Consider the following 18,586-nt stretch of genomic DNA (forward strand, 5'->3'; position numbering starts at 1 on the left):
TTTTGGGTTTTTTTTGAGACAAAGTCTCACTCTCTCACCCAGGCTGGAGTGCAGTGGCACAATCTCAGCTCACTGCAACCTCTGCCTCCCAGGTCCAAGCAATTCTCGTGTCTCAGCCTCCTGAGTAGCTACAGGTGCACGCCACCATGCCTTGCCAATTTTTGTATATTTAGTAGAGACAGGGTTTCACTGTGTTGGCCAGGCTGATCTCGAACTCCTGACCTCAGATGATCCTCCCGCATCAGCCTCCCAAAGTGCTGGGATTACAGGCATGCACTACCACGCCCAGCCAAAATCTGGTAAAGTAATAACTAGGCTTACAGGTAGAAGGACTCTTGAGTTCTTTTAAACAATCAAACATAGTAATTTTTCTAATATTTTCCTTAAATTTTTTCAATGAAAAAGCATGTCTAAATCAAATTACTACTCAGTTACAAATATGTCAAAAACTTTTCTAAAAAATTACACAGAACTCAAATACCAAACATAAGCTGATTTCCTGTACAGTGCTATTTCTGTGATTTACTTTCTAAGTGCTATTTCTGTGATTTACTTTCTAATCTCTCCATATAATTAATTCTAAACTTTCCCAGCATGAAAAGATAAACAAGTTGTGTTTAACATCACAAGAAAGTTTCATTCTGAACTCATGATCTATCAGGCTGAGATTTTCTGCTAGGACACAAGGTCTAAGGTATAAGAATAACTTTTTCTTCATCATAGTTGGGCATATTCAGTCTTCTCTCTAGTTACTTCTGGTTACTATGGCAACAAGAAACTCCAAATCCACACATTATAGATGAAACTAGTTTTTGCATCCGTGGCCTGATCTAAGTTTAGTAATCCAACCACTTGTACCCTGAAGCACAGACTGCTAATTGTCCCCTAAATGCCAGTTCCCCTCGGCACATGTGTTCCCGGGATAAAGGCTAGATGTACTAGCATTGCTTGCAACTAGGCAACTAAAAGAAGACTGAGGGATGAAATGTAAGAAGTAGTGTTGTGAGTAATATGTAAAATTGCCACGAAAGGTAAAGATCATGTTCTTCTCTCTCTTTCTGAATGCCTGGAATAAAGATTTGATTGCTGGAGCTGCAGCAGCCAACTTTGGACTATGAGGTAAACTTGGGGATGAATAGTATTTATTATTTACTATTGCAAAACAACAAGGTGGATGAACCCTAGGTCCCTGGAACTGTAAAATGCCATACCAGCCTTGTCCACGAAGACTTATAAAAGGACTATATTAACTTCTATCTAATTAAGCCACTCTTACTTTGAATTTTCTGCAGCAAAACTTAATCCTAATGACTGCAGACACTAGCACATGATTTGTAGAGATGACATTCTGAGACTTTGCTCCCACTCCCCACAGGATTGTTCACTAGTGAGCTGTTTGGCTGCTTGATAAAATTCAGCCTTCTCCCCATGTCTGGCCATAGAACACAGTCCTAAGGCACCTTAATGATTTAAATGGTTTTACCTTATTGATTCCAAAATTAGTGGCAGGATATCACATCTCCTAGAACTGGGGACATAGCTTCCAATGTAACTTCAAGATAGATTTAGTTGCCTCCAGAATCATTAAATGTAGATCATTCAAGGCAAGAAGCTAACATTATTATATATCATATATAGTTTGCAGTTCAAAATTCGTAAGTCAACACCAGAATATTTGGTAAATCATATACTTAAAAATAGCAATAGCTATTTTTAGTAAGTTGACTAAGTTACTGAGCACTTACTTTGTCCCTGGCTCATTTAATACATCACCTTATTGAATTTTGCAACAATCTTAGAAGATTCATTCTAGCATCATCTCCATTTTAAAGACAAGAAAGCTAAGACAGGCCAGGCACAGTGGCTCACACCTGTAATCCCAGCACTTTGGGAGACCAAAGCGGGCGGATAACCTAAGATCAGGAATTTGAGAACAGCCTGGCCAACATAGTGAAACCCAGTAAAACCCCGTCTCTGCTAAAAATACAAAATTAGCTGGGCGTGGCGGTGGGCACCTGTAATTCCAGCTATTTGGGAGGCTGAGGTAGGAGAATCACTTGAACCTGGGAGGCAGAGGCTGCAGTGAGCCAAGATGGCACCATTGCACTCCAGCCTGGGCAAAAAGAGCAAAACTCCATCTCAAAAAAAAAAAAAAAAGAAAAAAAGAAAGCTAAGGCTAAACATCTTGCCCAAGTTCCTACAGGCAGCTTCATTCCACAAACCACTAAACGATAGAAGTTCTCCTTGGCTTGGCTTGGCTTGGACTTTCTCTGTATGGTTTTAACTATCAACAAAAAAAAAAAAAAAACAAAAAAAGGAAAAGGAAAAGGAAAAGATTTGAAGGTTTAGTCTCAAAGAAAGTTAACCTATTAAACTATAAGACATCCATATACTTTTTTTTCCAGGCCTCTTTTCTATTTCTTTTTTGGAGACAGAGTGTCACCCTGTCACCCAGGTTTGAGTGCAGTGGCACGACCTTGGCTCACTGCAACCTCCGCCTCCCGAGTTCAAGCAATTCTACTGCCTCAGCAGCTGAGACTACAGGCTCGCACCACCACGCCTGGCTCATTTTTGTATTTTTAGTAGAGACGGGGTTTTACCATGTTGGCCAGGCTAGTCATAAACTCCTGACCTCGGGTGATCTGCTCGCCTCAGCCTCCCAAAGTGCTGGGATTACAGGTGTGAGTCACCATGCCCAGCCCTCTTTTATTTTTCAACAACATATATGAATGTCAACTTCATTCTTTTTGAGCATGGAAATCTTATATCCGAAATTTGGATATTCATGCTTGGTTTCAACTGGGAAAAATAACCTGCTCTCCCTTGCAAAAAATAAAGGGACGGGACAAGCTCAAAATTTTAAGGCTATCACCATGGGCACATATTGTTTTTGTTTTGTTTTTTGTTTTTTGAGACGGAGTCTTGCTCTGTCACCAGGCTGGAGTGCAGTGGCACGATCTCAGCTCACTGCAACCTCCGACTCCCAGGTTCAATGATTCTCCTGCCTCAGCCTCCCGAGTAGCTAGGACTACCGGCGTGTGCCACCACGCCCAGGTAATTTTGTATTTTTAGTAGAGATAGGCTTTCACCATGTTAGCCAGGATGGTCTCGATCTTCTGACCTCGTGATCTGCCCACCTTGGCCTCCCAAAGTGCTGGGATTACAGGCGTGGGCCACCACACCCAGCCGGGCACATATGTTAAAAAGAATCACAGGGCTTTCTTCCCCAGAGATTTGCAGTTGGCCTGGCAGATTTCTGATACTTGGCAACTCTCAAATGATGTAATTTTCCATTCTCCTTTATAAAACATTTGCAGATATGTTGACAAGCATAATGCATATAAGAAAGATACTAAAATTAGTAATAACCATCCTTTATTGAGTGCTTACTGTCTGGCACTGAGCTAGTAACTTTTTCTATATAATCTTCCTTAAAATGACTGAGGCCGGTACCACGATGCCCATTCTGCAGTTGTAAATCCGAAGACTCAGAAATGTAAATCACCACCGGACGCGGTGACTCACACCTGTAATACCAGCATTTTAGGAGGCTTAGGTGGGTGGATCACTTGAGGTCAGGAGCTCCAGACCAGCCTGGCCAACATGGTGAAACCCATCTCCACTAAAAATACAAAAATTAGCCAGGCGTGGTGGCACATGCCTGTGATCCTAGCTACTCATGAGGCTGGGGCCAGAGAATCAACTGGGCCCAGGAGGCGGATGTTGCAGTGAGCCAAGATTAGACCACTGCACTCTAGCCTGAGTGACAGAGTGAAACTCCATCTCAAAAAATATATATATAAATCACTTGGGGGGGGCCATGGTGTTTTATGCCTGTAAAAGCATAAACCACTTTGGGAAACCGAGGCAGATGGATCATTTGTGGTCAGGAATTTGAGACCAGCCTGACCAACATGGTGAAACCCTCTCTCTACTAAAAATACAAAAATTAGCTGGGCATGGTGGTGCATGCCTGTAATTCTAGCTATTCAAGAGGCTGAGGCAGGAGAATTGCTTGAACCTGGCAGGGAGAGGTTTCAGTGAGCTGAGATCGCGCCACTGTCCTCCAGCCTGGGTAACAGAGGGAGACTCCATCTCAAAAAAAAAAAAAAGTAAATCACTTGACTAGCACATCTGGTGAGCTGCTCAACCACACATGTCTGAGCCCAGAGTCCTCATCCCCATCCTTTGTGCTCTGCAGCTTCCTGCACCAGGCAGGGCTGCATTTCAGTTTTCCTTGTCTGATCTCTCATTCAATCTCCCAGGTTAAAGTGCTAATTTTCAAATGCCATCAAAGTATGATATAGAACATTTTTGATCCCTAAAGAGCCCCATAATTTATTTTCAAGAATGAAAGTGGTAACCTTGGGGTCTTAGACAGATTTAAAATCCAGTAATTACATTCTAACTAAATGACTTTACTTAGAGGTAAAATCATAGAAGGACTATGATGTTGAGTTGCAAGATTTCCAGTTGTAAGAGCCCTTAGAGAGGACCTAAGCCAGTGTTTTCCATCCTGAGAACAGTTTGTCCAAATGGCAACCCAAGCAGAATCACACACACACACACAGAGACACAATTTCAGCTGTCTTTATCTGCTACTTTGCTTTGAATGTGTGTGTCCTAGTAAATTTCATACATCGGAACTTGAAACCCAAGGTGATGCTACTATGAGGTGGGGCCTCTGGAACGTGAATAGGCCATAAAAGTGGTGCCTCCTGGATGGGATCAGTGCCCTTACAAAAGGACTTTAGAGAGTGAGTGTGCCCCTATGTCCCTTACACCATATGAGGAGTGTCTCAGAGTCTGTCTCTTTCATCTCTTCCACTGTGTAAGGACACCTAGATGACACGTTCTGTGATCCAGAAAGTAGCCCCTTGCCAGTTTGTCATCACCTGGATCTTGTACTTCGCAGCCTCCAGAACTGTGAAAAATAAACTGACGTTGTTTATAAACGACCCAGTCTAGGATACTTTCATTATAGCAGCAGAAATGAATGAAGACATTCATTGTCTCTCACCTTTCTTACCTTTTCTCATAGCTCCTAGTGCTTCTCCTTTGAAGCATCTTTCATAATGATGATGATGATGATTATTTTGAGACAGAGTCTCATTCTGTCACCCAGGCTGGAGTGCAGTGGCACAATCTTAGCTCACTGCAGCCTCCGCCTCCCAGGTTCAAGTAATTCTCCTGCCACAGTCTCCTGAGTAGCTGGAATTATGATGCCTGCCACTGTGCCTGGCTAATATTTGTATTTTGTAATGACGGGGTTTCACCATGTTGGCCAGGATGGTCTCGAACTCCTGACCTCAGGCGATCCACCAGCCTCAGCGTCCCAAAGTACTAGGATTACAGGCATGTGCCACTGCACCCAGCCCCATAATGATAATTATTCATTGATTTTGTAATTCCTGGCATTCTCTCCTACAATGTCAGCCCTCTGAAGCACACACAGTGCCCATCTGGTATGCCACTTCATGCCCACCATCTAGTCCAGGGACGGACATCCAGCAAACATTCAATGAATACGTGCTAAATTGATTGATGCAGATGGGTGTCCAATGTGGAACCCCTCAGGTTCCATAGAGGATAGTTGGAAAATCCTGATCTAACTTAACCTTCTCATTGTACTGATGAGAACATTGATGTCAGAGAGGGAAACCATCAGAATCAGGTGGCTGCAAAGCAGCAGAGAGAGGACTTGAAGCCAGAACATCTTAGCAAAAAGACTGCCTTGTCCCTTTGAGATTTATGCATGGGTGGCTGAGGACTGGACTGTCTGTGAGTGTGGTCGGCCCAGTCTCTACAGTCATGACAGAAGGCACTTGTTTTAAACAGACAGATTCCTGGACTGCACTGCAGGTCTCCTGTTTTAGTCTGTTTGCACTGCTCTAAAAAAAATACCTTAGACTGGGTAATTTCTAAACAACAGAAATGTTCTTCCAGCAGTTCTGGAGGCTGGGAAGTCCAAGGTCAAGATGCCAACTTATTTGGTGTCTGGTGAATACCTGTTCTCTGCTTCATAGATGGCACCTTCCAGCTGTGTCCTCACACCGGGAATGGGTAAATGAGCTTCCGTGGGCCTCGTGTATGAGGGAAGTAATTCCATTCTGCTCTCATGATTTCCTCAACTCCTAAAAGCTCCACGTTAATATTATTGCACTGGTAATCAGGTCTAAACATATGAATTGCAGTGGGACAAAAACATTCAGATCTCAACGTCCACTGAATGAGAATTTCCTCGAAAAGGGGTTCAGGGGTTTATATTTAGAATAAGCCTCCCGAAGTGGCTCTGGTGCACGTTAAGGTTTGAGAAGCAGAATTCTAAGGGTTTCCTGTCTGACTCCCAAAGGTAACTAGAGGCTCAGCCAACTGAAATCCTCTTACTTGGGTCTGACTAAAGAATCATGGACCTGGGGAATTCACTATATAAAGTCATGTTCTTGAATGAATTACTCATTCCATTAGCCTTTCCTGTGAATCACCATGTCGGCAGGGCCCCAGCCTTGGCCCTCTTTTCATTTTCTGCAATATTCCCAGGCAATCTCCTCCACATCTGGCTCCACCTCCGTCTGTTGGCTGTGAATACAGTCTGGCCCCCAACTCCTGAAAATGCAGCTGCCTGTAACTGTATATGACTTTCTAAAACGTGGCCACAGACTCTTTGCCATTCTCCCCATCAAAAGGAATACAGTTCAATGAAGTGAAGCTACCTTACTTCTGGAGCTAGGCCACAAGAGGTACGTGGCTTCCCCCTGGTTCCCCAGGGAATCTCACTCTCACAGTCTAGCCCCCTTGCTGCAAAGAGCCCAAGGCATGTGGAGAGACCACATGGACATGCTCCAGTGGGCAGTCCCTGCTGCGTCCAGCTCTCAAGTCAACTCATTCCTGATCCTACATACATGAGTGAAGAAGCCTCTAGGTGACTCCTGTGAGTTACCCTCAGCTTCAAGTCTTCCCAGATATGGTGGGGCAGAGACATGTTATCCCTGCTGAATATCATCCAAATTTATGACCCACAGATTCCATGATCATAATGAAATATCAGTTATATGTCTCTGAATTTTGGGATGGTTTGTCAGGCAGAATTAGTATCTAGAACCAGCTGCAACTAAATGGTGCACAGAAAGTACTGTGACAAACAAAAATGATACTGCCTCTTCTCCTCCATCCTGGCAGATGCCCCATTCTGGAGATTGTCACCATCCACTGAGTGTCGGTGAGGGTTGTACTTGGGTTGCAAGTAACAAGAAACCTCCATGTGATATCTTGAAGGACTAGGACTAGGGCTGAGTATTGTTGCTGTCTGTCTGTCTTTCTTTCTTTCTTTTTTTCTCTCTTTCTTTCTTTCTTTCTTTCTTTCTCTTTCTTTCTTTCTTCTTTCTTTCTTTCTCTTTCTTTCTTTCTTCTTTCTTTCTGTCTCTCTCTCTCTCTTTCTCTTTCTTTCTTTTTGTTTTAGACAGAGTCTCGCTCTATCACCCAAGCTGGAGTGCAGTGGCGTGATCTCAGCTCATTGTAATCTCCACCTCCTGGGTTCAAGCGAATCTCCTGCCTCAGCCTCCCAAGTAGCTGGGGTTACAGGCATCTGCCACCACGCCTGGCTAATTTTTGTATTTTTAGTAGAGATGGGGTTTCATCATGTTGGCCAGGCTGGTTTCGAACTCCTGACCTCAAGTGATCCACCCGCCTTCGGCCTCCCAAAGTGCTGGGATTATAGGCATGAGCCACCCAGCCCAGACATTGTTGCATATTTTCTTTCACAAAACAGAGAAAAGATCCCCAGATAGGATACTGCTGGCATAGATTCCAGTGCTCAAGAATGTCTTCAAGGATCAAAGAGCTTTCTATCTTTTAACCCCATATTTCTCATGCTAGTTTTGCCATACTAGATGGATGCTACCTCTCCAGATACCACATGCATGTTTAAAACAAAACAAAAACAAAACAAAAATAATTCTGTTGCCAGAAAGAAGTAAGAGATGGATGCTAGGGGGCAGGGTAATTAGCAATGCCACTGCTTGCTCTCATGGAAAACAGAAATACAAGCTTTTTCCTTCTCCTCCTGCCCCTGATCGAAATGGTTGTGATCTATCTATTTCACCTTCTTCGAAGCTCATCTACCTCTTTTTAGGCTTCTGCCACGTCCTTAGGTCAGAGCCCTGGCAGCTCTTAGATGATTGAAATTATGGTCTCATTGCTTCTCGTCTGGACATATGGCCACAAGGCTGCCTGAGGTGTCTGCCTAGCATGCAAATCTGCCAACGCTCACCATGTAAAATTCTCTGAGAGCTTCTGACTGCCCTCAAAACAGAGCCAGACTCTGGCTCTCAGGGTTCTGCTGGCTTAGGGAGGCACCACACACACTAGGCTTGCACACTCAGTTCTCGGCGAAAGTCCAGGGAACCTGACCCCAGAGGTTTCACTACACCCATTTGTTACCGTGTCACAGCACTGCCCAAATGTGGAGAACTAACTGGAAGTTTGTCAGTCCCCCATCAAACTGTGGATTCCCTGAGACAAGGAATTATGTCATGTCTACCTGCATGGCTTCAGCACTTAGCACAGTATCTGGCACAGAGTAGATGATCAAAAAATTTCTGCTGAATGAATGAATGAAAGAAGGGAGGATTGCACCTCTCCTTCAGGATCTGTCCATCGAACAGGAAACAGAGCCTAATAAGCACGTAACTGCAAAGATGCAAAGTGGTGACAGATTTTAAGGGAGACCCAGTAGGGATAAGCAGAAGGTATGAGGTCTGCACAGGGCCAACAGCAAAGGCCTCATGTGGGGGCAGCCCTTCCACTACCCACCCCCACGGCCCCCGCTGCCTCAGGAAGAGCTGTGCACATTAGACAGGAGGGGATTCAGGTGGTGGACAGACAGCCTTCCAGGGAACTCGTGGTCCATATGCAAAGCCAGGTGGTGGCTCTTCTAGAAGGAACGATGGGTGTTCCATTAACTGGTATGTGTGGAATGCAGGTGCAATAGGTATGGCAGGACACTTCAAATATTCATTTGTGGTTTTTGTCCACTATAGATTCCCATTTCCCCCATTTCAAGCCTGCAGTCAGGCCCTTAATGTTTCCTTGCCCCAAGGACTGCTACCTTAGGGAAAATTAGAAGTTACTGAAGGTCTAGCTTTTTGGAAATCAAACTTAAATCCATTTACATGAAAAAAGGGGACAGGAATCTGCTTCTGAGAACACCAGAAAGAAAAGAATGAAAAGGGTTTCCAGGGCTGGCCGTCAGCTGGAGCTACAGAGAATGGAAGCCATCTGCTCCAGAGGTGGGCATGGAGATGTCGGTGTCCCTGGTTTAGTGGGTTGAATAATGTCCCTGAAATATTCATGCTCACCAGGATCTTCAGATTTTGACCTTATTTGGAAATAGGGTCTTTGCAGATGTAATCGGTTAAACAAGTTGAGATGAGGTCACATAGAAAAGCATGGAACAGTTTCTCTCTGAGTCTCCAGTAGGAACCAACTTTTGCAACACCTTCATTGCAGCCTCCTGAACTGTGAGAAAATTTATTTCTGCTATTTCTGGCCACACAGTTTGTAGTAGTTGGTTATGGCTATCCTAGGAAATACATATATCTGGGCTAGCTGGACCCTATGATGAGGAAGCTTAGGAACCATGATTTTTATGGATCTCACAGCCTAGGACAGTGGGAGGCACTGCAGAAGCAGTGAGGATTGCCAGGAGTCAGAGTTCCCTCACACCAGGCCCTGCATTAGCCCTCTGGACTTCTGTATATCTTGGGGGCTTCACCAGTCCAGCAAGATAGAGATCTATGTTGATTTTAAGAACTTAACATACAAGTTAACCAGAGCTTCTGGGCCAAGTCATGCCTGCTAGTAGAGTGTTTGTAAAGAGGAGTATTGGAAAGAAACAAGTGAGAAACATACATTGGGACCACACCAAGGAGGGTCTCAATTGCTAGACTCAGAAATTCAGACTTACATCCCTAGGCAATGGGAAGTCACAAACGTTTTAAGGGTTTTGAGCTTGGAAATGACTTGAGGGAAGGAGAGGGGCTTCAGGAAAATTAATCTGACTGTCGTTATCAAGTGTTTTGTTGCAAGTAACAGAACTATGACTTAAAGTGGAGTAAGAAAATAATTTTATTGACTCACGAAACAGAAACTCCAGAACAGACTTCATGTATTGTGTGATTAGGACTCTGAACCTAATATTTTATTTGGCTTTCTTCATGGGCACAAAGATGCCTCCCAGAGCAACTGTGTTAAAAATGATCTTTTGTTCATGTCCAGGTAGAAATAAGCTATATTCAGGGCTTACTCTTAGAAACTTTTTTCCTAGGAGACTCAATATATTTATCTCTTTATCTTGGTGGTCCAAGTAGGGATTAAAGCTACTCATTCATGAGTTGATTTTTGACAAAGAGATTAGGGTGGGTAGGATGGACTGAGACTAATCAGATGGCTTAGCATAGATTTCGGGTCTAAGACCGTCAGGAGTGGCTTAATGACAGAGATACATTCCAAGAAAAGCGTCATTAGGCAATTTCATGGTTATGCAAACCTCACAGAGTTCACTGTAATACAGCCTCAGGCAGGACCTTCAGGATGTGTTCCAGGGAAAGGCACTCTTACCTTGGGGGATGGCAACTCCATGCATGTTACTGCCCTTAAAGACCTTCCTGTGGTTCAAGATATGCAGTGAAAGAGAGTGATATTGAAGACTGACGCTGTGTGGGCCTAAGCTGATGTGGGTATTTGTGTCTTAATTTTTAACAAAAAAGTTTAAAACGTAAATAAATAAATAATCTGTAAATAGAAAAAAAGCTTGTGAAATAAGGATATAAAGAAAATATTTTTAGGCCAGATGCAGTGGCTCATGCTTGTAATCCTAGCACTTTGAGAGGCTGAGGCAGGTGGATCACCTGAAATCAGGAGTTCACGACCAGCCTGGCCAACATGGCAAAACCTTGACTCTACTAAAAATACAAAAATTAGCCAGTTGTGGTGGTGTACACCTATAATCCCAGCTACTTGGGAGGCTGAGGCAGGATAATCACTTGAACCTGGGGGACGGATCAAGTGATTGAAGATGGCTCATCTTGCAGTGAGCCAAGATGATGCCACTGCACTCCAGCCTGGGCGAAGGAGCGAAACTCCATCACAGAAAAAAAAAAAAAAAGAAAGAAAATGAAAATATTTTTAGTGCAGCTGTTCAAAATGTTTTATTTTAAGCTAAGTATTATTATAAAAAGTTAAAGTGTATACAGTATAAAAAGTAACAATAAGCTACAGTTAATTTACTATTGAAGAAAAACACATTTTTATAAATTCAGTGTAGCCCAAGTGTACAGTGTTCATAAAGTCTACAATAGTATATGGCAATGTCCTAGGCTTTCACATTCACTCACCACTCACTCACTGACTCAACCTAGAACGACTTCCAGTAACACATGCTCCACTTACGGTAAGTGGCCTATACAGGCATACTGGTTTTATCTTTTATGACATTTTTCTATGGTACCTTTCCTATATCTAGATACATTTAGATATATACCTACCATGGAGTGACGATTGCCTACAGTATTCAGTACAATAACATGCTGTACAGGTTTGCAGCCTTCGAGGAATGGGCTAAACCATATAGCCCAGGTGTGCAGTAGGTTTTACCATCTAGATTTGTGTAAGTACACTATGACGCTGACACAGGGATGGGGATGAAATTGCCTAACAACGCATTCCTCAGAATGTATCCCCATCACTAATAGACTCACAACTATGTCCATGGTGGTTTGCTTGGTTTGCTTCTTTTATCCTTTTTTTTTTTTTTTTTTTTTTGTGCTTTGAAGCTCCAGCTCAAAGGGTGTTTTTTGAATCCTGGATTTGCTTGTAGGCAGATAATGCACCATGAACTTTCCTGTCTATTAGTGAAAACCTTTCAGTTTTGGTGCCAATGTTTTCAGACTTCTTAAGGAGCTTGTTGGAGCCTGAAAAAACTTCTGCTACACCCTTCGCTGTGAGTGTTCTTGGGAGTTCTTTTTTCGTTTCTCCTGCACTTTCTTTTCCTTTTACCTCTTCTTCAGCTATGCACTCCTATTCCAGTTCCAAAAGCAACCCATTAGTCAATTCCTCAGGAACTCTCTCTAGGAATTACTCAATGTCATCCTCATCCATACCCAGGTTAAAGTTGTTTGCCATCTCAACCACGGCCTTCTTGATTTTTGCAACTTCCTCATCCTTGGCAAATCCTTTGAAGTTATTGACAAACCTCTTGCGTGTCATCTTCCAGGTGCCATTCCTACAGTCCTTAGCGACATACTCCAAGCCTAAACAAGGTTCTTGATGCTGTTCAGAATTTCATCAGAGTCTTCTCAGTGTCTTCCTCCACTGCAGTATGGCACCGGGCAAAAGTCCTCCCTCCTCAGGTAGTAGAACTTAAAAGCTGCTATAACTCCTTGATCCATTGTGTGGATGAAAGAGGTGGTACCTGGAGGAAGAAATATCACTTTGATATTGGGATGAAGATCACCAGTAAAAAAGAGGACACGTGGGAGCATTATCAACAATAAGTAAAATCTTGAAAGATGGATCATTCTTCAAACAGTGCTTTTCCTTTCACTGGTACAGCAATGCAGTACAGCACCCTGGAAAAGGAGCTGCATCCACTATGACTTCTAACTACTCCTGTAGCCCACGAGCAGTATATGCTTAGTGCTATGCTTGAAGGCCCTGGGGTTCTCACTGGGCCAGATCACAAAGGATTTCAACTAGTAGCCTGTACCATTTCCCCCATGCAAGACTGTTACCCTGTCCATCAAAGCCTTGAAACCTGACATTGACTTGGCTTCCTTATAGATAAAAGTCATTTCAGGCATCCCTTTCCAGAATAAGGAGGTTTCATCCTTATTCTGGAAGATTTGCTCTGGCAAGTAAATTTCCTCCAGTCAGCTTATCTACAGTTTCCAAAAATTCTTCAGCTGCCTTCACATCAGCACTCACAGACTCACCACTCACTTTCATATTATATAATAAAGAATGATTCTTCAGTCGTTTAAACCACCCAAAGCTAGCAGTAAATTCAGCATCCTAGTCAAATCCAGCCTTTTCTTTCAACATCACAAACTTTGTTTTGGCTGGGATCATCATGGGGCTGGGTGGGATACACTTGTGTGTCAGTCTAGTCTTCAATCTGGGTCATAGGAAATGTCTCTATATCTAGTATAGGCCCTTCTTAAATTGTTGATAGTCCCATTGCCTTCAATGAAGCAGATAGTTTCAACTTTTGTCACTTTGTTCTTCTTCTCCAAGATTGTAGCTACGATGGAATGCGACCTACCTGCCTGGCGAGCAATAACCATCACCAATTTTCCACCTCCGTGGTCTTTAATCACTTTTAATTTCATTTCCAGCTCAATCACTGATATGGTTTGGTTGTGTCCCCACCCAAATCTCATCTTGAATTGCTAGTTCCCATAATCCCCATGGGTCACGGGAAGGACAAGGTGGAGATAATTGAATCATAGGGGCAGTTTCCTCCATCCTGTTCTCATGATAGTGAGTTCTCATGAGATCTGGTTTTATAAGGGACTTCTCCCTTCACCGGGCACTCATTCTTTTCTCTCCTGCTGCCTTGTGAAGAAGGATGTGTTTGCTTCCCCATCGGTGGTGATTGTAAGTTTCCTGAGGCCTCCCAAGCCATGCTGAACTCTGAGTCTATTAAACCTCTTTCCTTTGTAAACTACCCAGTCTCAAGCATGTCCTTCTTAGCAGTGTGACAATGGACTAATACAATCACTTAATGTGGCTTCTCTTTGGCAACATTAGCCATAGATTCTGTATGCTTAGGGACCATGAGGAACAAAACAGCATGAGATTAAATCAAGCACAAGAGAAAATGATGCAATCAGGAAAAAATGAGATGAATAAGGCTACTGCCGGTATGACACAGAATACTGTTTTACAGTAAACTCTGGTTTTTATAAGCAGAAGCAGCACACTCTAAAATGATTGAAAGTATAGCACAGTAAATATATAAGCCTGTAACATAGCTGTTTATTATCATTATCAAGTATTATGTACTGTACATATTATGCTCACCATACTGGCAGTGCAGTAAGTTTGTTTATACCACCATCACCACAAACACATGAGTAATGCGATGAGTTGACGTTATGCCAGCTACACCACTAGGTGACAGGAATTTATCGGTGCCATCACAGGGGACCACCGTCATATGTGCATTCCTTTGTTGACCAAAACGTCATTATGCAATGCACAACTGTACATGTGAAAAATGTAGCTGGGTTCTGCCAAATAGTTTTGCTACCTCAAATGTCTGCCAAGATTCTCAGAGTCAGGACCATGTCTCCTACATTCCCTCTAATGCAACATCTCCTGGAGGACTGTCCTTCTGGATAGTCATTCATGAGGTGGGCTCAGGCTGCCTGCGCAGTCCATTCTGTGTTGGATTGGTGATTCATGACTCTGTAGATGAGGCCTGTCAGTTAGATTCCTCTCCTGGAAAAACTAAAACACCTGGTGGAACCACAGTGGGAAGTGAAGCTGAAAAGATTGTTTCCACAATTGCCAGGATGCAGAAAGGCTGGGGCCATAAACATGCAGAAAACTTTAGAACAGACCCCAGGATTTAACAGAGAAAGCCTGTGGGCAGAGAGAGAACAGAGCAGAGAGGGGGAGGGCGGGCAGTGGTGGGGCCAGGAGGGAGACAGAGACACAGAGATGGGCTCTCTCTCCTTCCAGCTTGTTTTCAGCTTCATTCGGCACATCTTTACATTAAAACTCTTTTTTTCTAAGGAAACCTGAGTGAGTTCCTCACAGTCCCAAGAGCCCTAAGGAAAACACTGTCTGAAACACAAAACACCACGTGCTGTGCCCGCACCTCTGAACTCATCTCTCACAAGTGAGGCAGCCCTTTTCTTTTCTGCACAATCACCCAAATGGGATCAGAACCCATTAGGATCTTTCCACTCTGCTGTGCCAAGAAAGGGGGGTAGGGAAAGGATGAAATCAATTTCCTTAACCATCATTACTGAGAGCTTTGCTGGTGCTCCAAAAAGGTAGGAGGTGGCAGCATGCAGTAAATCAATGTCAGGGCTCCCCAGGGACCCGCTGTGCAGACACTCCCAGTAATGACTGTGACTCCTTGTTCTCTGGCAGGATGTGATGGGAGATACACTCAGGGTGACAAAGAGAAATGCATGCACACACTTCTGACATGCAACCCCTGGAAGGGGTCTTAAAAGGGGGTGTTAAGAGTGCTACTTGCATGGAATGTCACAACTCAAAAAAAAAGGAGAGGGAGAGGCTGTCCCTGTTACCTGGGAAGAAACATAACAGAAAGAAAGTGGGGCTTTCAGAAAAGGCCTTGCCCAGGTTAACCCTTCAGAGATCGGCTAAAGATGCATCTGATGTACAACCTTTTATTCAAATAAGGTGGTGATTTATATGTGTTTCACCATAATGTCAATTAATAAGGAATTTCCATCTCACTATAGAGTCATCCAGGAGAACTTCCAAGACATGGTCCTGAAGCCTCCCTCCAACCCTGAGAATGTTGGTGGGCATTTGAGTTAGCAGAACTATTTGGCAGAACCCATACAATCTACACTATTCATATATATAGTCATGCATTGGATGACATTTCGGTCAATGATGGACCACATGCATATAAGACAGTGGTCTCACAATACACGAATGTAGCTGAAAAACTCCTGTGCCTAGTGACCAGAACATCAGCTCAATGCATTACTCACGTGTTTGTGGTGATGCTGGTATAAACAAAACTACTGCACTGCCAGTATTGCACATATAATACGTACAGTAAGAACTCAGCTAAAACTGAGCTGCTTTTGGTTCTTGGCTGCAAAGTGAAACAGCTGGATGACCTGGGGCTCCTTACTTGCCAAATCTGATCTTTTTTCCATAGAATCTACTAGGATATACTAGTGTAGTCTAATATGAGTATAGCATTTTCTATTTTTCAAATATGTTCCCATACATTATTTGATCTATACAATAAACAACACTTTTGTTATTTCATCCAAAAACTCTTTATTGGCCCAGATGATATTCCCAGCCAAAGCTAAAAGTCTGGTGCACGTTAGAAGCTCTTCCTTGCTGGAAGACGCTGCTGCTGGAGGGAACAGTAGCTGATGCAAGTAGAACTCTCTGCTCCCCTCCTCCCATGCACACAAGCAGTTTGTAGATGCAGTGAACACCTTGACCCGAGTTTTGGAAAGAGAAAAGCCCACAGGATGTGTCCAGGCAGACAGAAGGGCTCACCCCTTCTCTAGAACTCTATCAAAAACCAAGGGCGTCAGGCAAGAGGTCTCAGAGCAGGTCCAGAATCTCCTAAAAGGCTATTCATCTTTTCCTTTCCTTTCTAGTAGTTATTTTTCTCATTCTCTCTCCTCCTCCTTTTAAAAGCTGGTTTCTCTTCTACTTTTCTCATCCCTGAATATTTCTCCTTTTCTCTCCCAAGTCCCTGAAGTCTTCCCAAACACCCTAGCCCCCATCCTCTAGGGCAGGTCATCTTCCTCCATGGGCAGGGACCTGGCACTGGAGAAACCCACCATCTACACAGTTGACTTACTACATGTCAAAGACAGTTCCAAAGGTTCTATGTGTACGAATTCACTAACTGATCACAACAGCTTTATCAGACAGACACTTCTTAGGTCGGTTCTCACAGATGAAGACACCGAGGCACAGAGCCACCTAGGCTGGGAGGTTCAGTCACTAGCCCAAGCTCACACATCCGTTGAGTGGCAGTGCAGGATTTGACCCAAGAAGTCTGGCCATGCGGGCCCTGGCCTGAATCCCTGTACTACAGCAGCCCTCTGATGAAACAAAGGCCGAGGGACTCTCCCCTTCCACTGCAAAAGGCTGATCTCTCTCCAGCTGGAGCAAGGGGCGCTGGAAGGATGCAATGACCCTAAAGCCAAACTGTGCCAACTGTGCCTCTTTCCTCTAACATTCCTCCGAAAAGTTGCGAAAGAGGTAGTCTCAGTAAGCGGCTACGAACCGTAAAACCAGATTTACATGACTTGTGTACAGCATTTAGCATGAAAGCCCTGCACTCTGCCATTCAGCAAAATAAGTCTCCACCGCCCCCGCTTCCCTGTAAAAAAGGGAGGGCTAAATAACTGCAAGCTTAATCCGCAAACCCCAAGCCCCAGCCGCAGCCTCCGCATCTGGAAGAAAAAAGCGGTGGCAGGTCGGGGCCGGGACCAGGGCCGGCCGCAGCGCCCGGCTCTGTGGCTCTGAACGAGGTTCTGGCCGCAAAAGTCCTCCAGCCCACGCTCCTCCCTTCCCCCTCCCTAAATCCCACCTCGAGTCCCGCGCCCTTAGAGGAAATGGGTGGCTCTGCCCGGTCGCCAGCAGGGGATCGGCCCCTTCTCCCCACCGTGCCCCCGACTCGAATTCTTCTGGGCACTGCCATCCTCTCGGTGAGTGCCCGTCTTCTTCCTGAAACGGACCCCAGTGGCTCCCGGCCCGCCCGGGCCCTCTTCCTTAGCCCCGCCAGCTTGAGGGCGGCGTCGGGGAGCGGGGGGCTCCTCTCGGGGCGCCGATCAGGTCCCCGCGCCGCCGCCGCCGCCTCCGGCGTCTCCCAGGCTCGGCCTCTGCCGAGCCCGCTGCGGTCCACGTGGCTTGGCAGAGCTAAATTCGGCTTGCAGGAAGCCCGGAGCTAGGGGAAAGCCGAGCCGGGGAAGGGGGGGTAGGGGGTGGGCGGGGCCGAACGGAGGCGCCGGGTCGGGAGGGGCGGGCACTGGGCGGAGGAAGGGGAGGGCCGCGCGCAGGGGAGGCGCTGACTGGGCTCTGGAGCGCCCTGGCTCCCGGCCCCGGCCGGCCTGGAAAGGCGGCCCCTCCTTGGTCGCCCCGCCTTTCACTCCCGTTACACCCGGGGGAAGGTGTTCCCGAGCCCTCTCCCACCCTCACCCCGCCTCCTCGCTTCCCCGGCTCCAGCCTCCGCCGGCGGAACCCACTATGCCAGACAGTTTCGACACTTTGCAAAGACAAAGAGCCCTAGACCGGAGGGAGGAGGAGGAGGAGGAAGAAGAGGAGCGGAGAAAGAAGGAAGAGACGATGTGAGCTGGGAAGGGGGCGAGTGTCTGGGACACCCACACCCCTTTATTCTCCTCCGAACCCCCTCATGCCCAAATCCCGGAAACTCCAGCGTGTCTCCAGCCGTGGTGAGTGCGCGCGCGGAGGCGAACCCTGCTCGGGGTGCGCGGGGGCTGCGTCCGCCGGAGTTGGGGCTCGGGCAGTTTCCTGTGGATTCTCGGAGTGGAGGGTTGATTGTCTGGACCCGGGAACTGAAGGGATGGGGAGGGGACTAGGAGGGTGTGACTGCGGAGCTGGGACTGAAGACCCTAGGATTCATAGTGAGACTCCTTCCTTAGCCGCGGCGACCACCCGGGGCTTTGGGAGCGGAAGAAGGTCGGGGTGGAGGTTCGGGCTTAGGGGTCTTTGGCCGACACTGGAGGAGCTGCCTGGAGCTCTGCGGGGAACCTACGCCAAGTCCCGGGCAGCGATTCCCGAAAGCAACCCCAGTGACATTGCACCCGGCACCGGGCTGGAATCT

General features: G+C 45.5%; 1 protein-coding gene across 7 annotated transcripts in view; it reads left to right on the forward strand.

The window, feature by feature from the left end:
* Window positions 1-17,797: 17,797 nt before the first annotated feature.
* The window catches only part of ST3GAL1 (ST3 beta-galactoside alpha-2,3-sialyltransferase 1), a 114,428-nt gene continuing 113,639 nt past the window's right edge, over window positions 17,798-18,586 (forward strand). For all 7 annotated transcript variants that reach the window (XM_050802257.1, XM_050802253.1, XM_050802252.1 and 4 more), the window contains exon 1: window positions 17,798-18,194. The gene's annotated coding sequence lies outside the window, so the exon portion shown is untranslated. The remainder of the gene's footprint in view (window positions 18,195-18,586) is intronic.

This window comes from Macaca thibetana, chromosome 8, assembly GCF_024542745.1.
Source record: "Macaca thibetana thibetana isolate TM-01 chromosome 8, ASM2454274v1, whole genome shotgun sequence".
In the NCBI taxonomy this organism is placed as follows: domain Eukaryota; kingdom Metazoa; phylum Chordata; class Mammalia; order Primates; family Cercopithecidae; genus Macaca; species Macaca thibetana.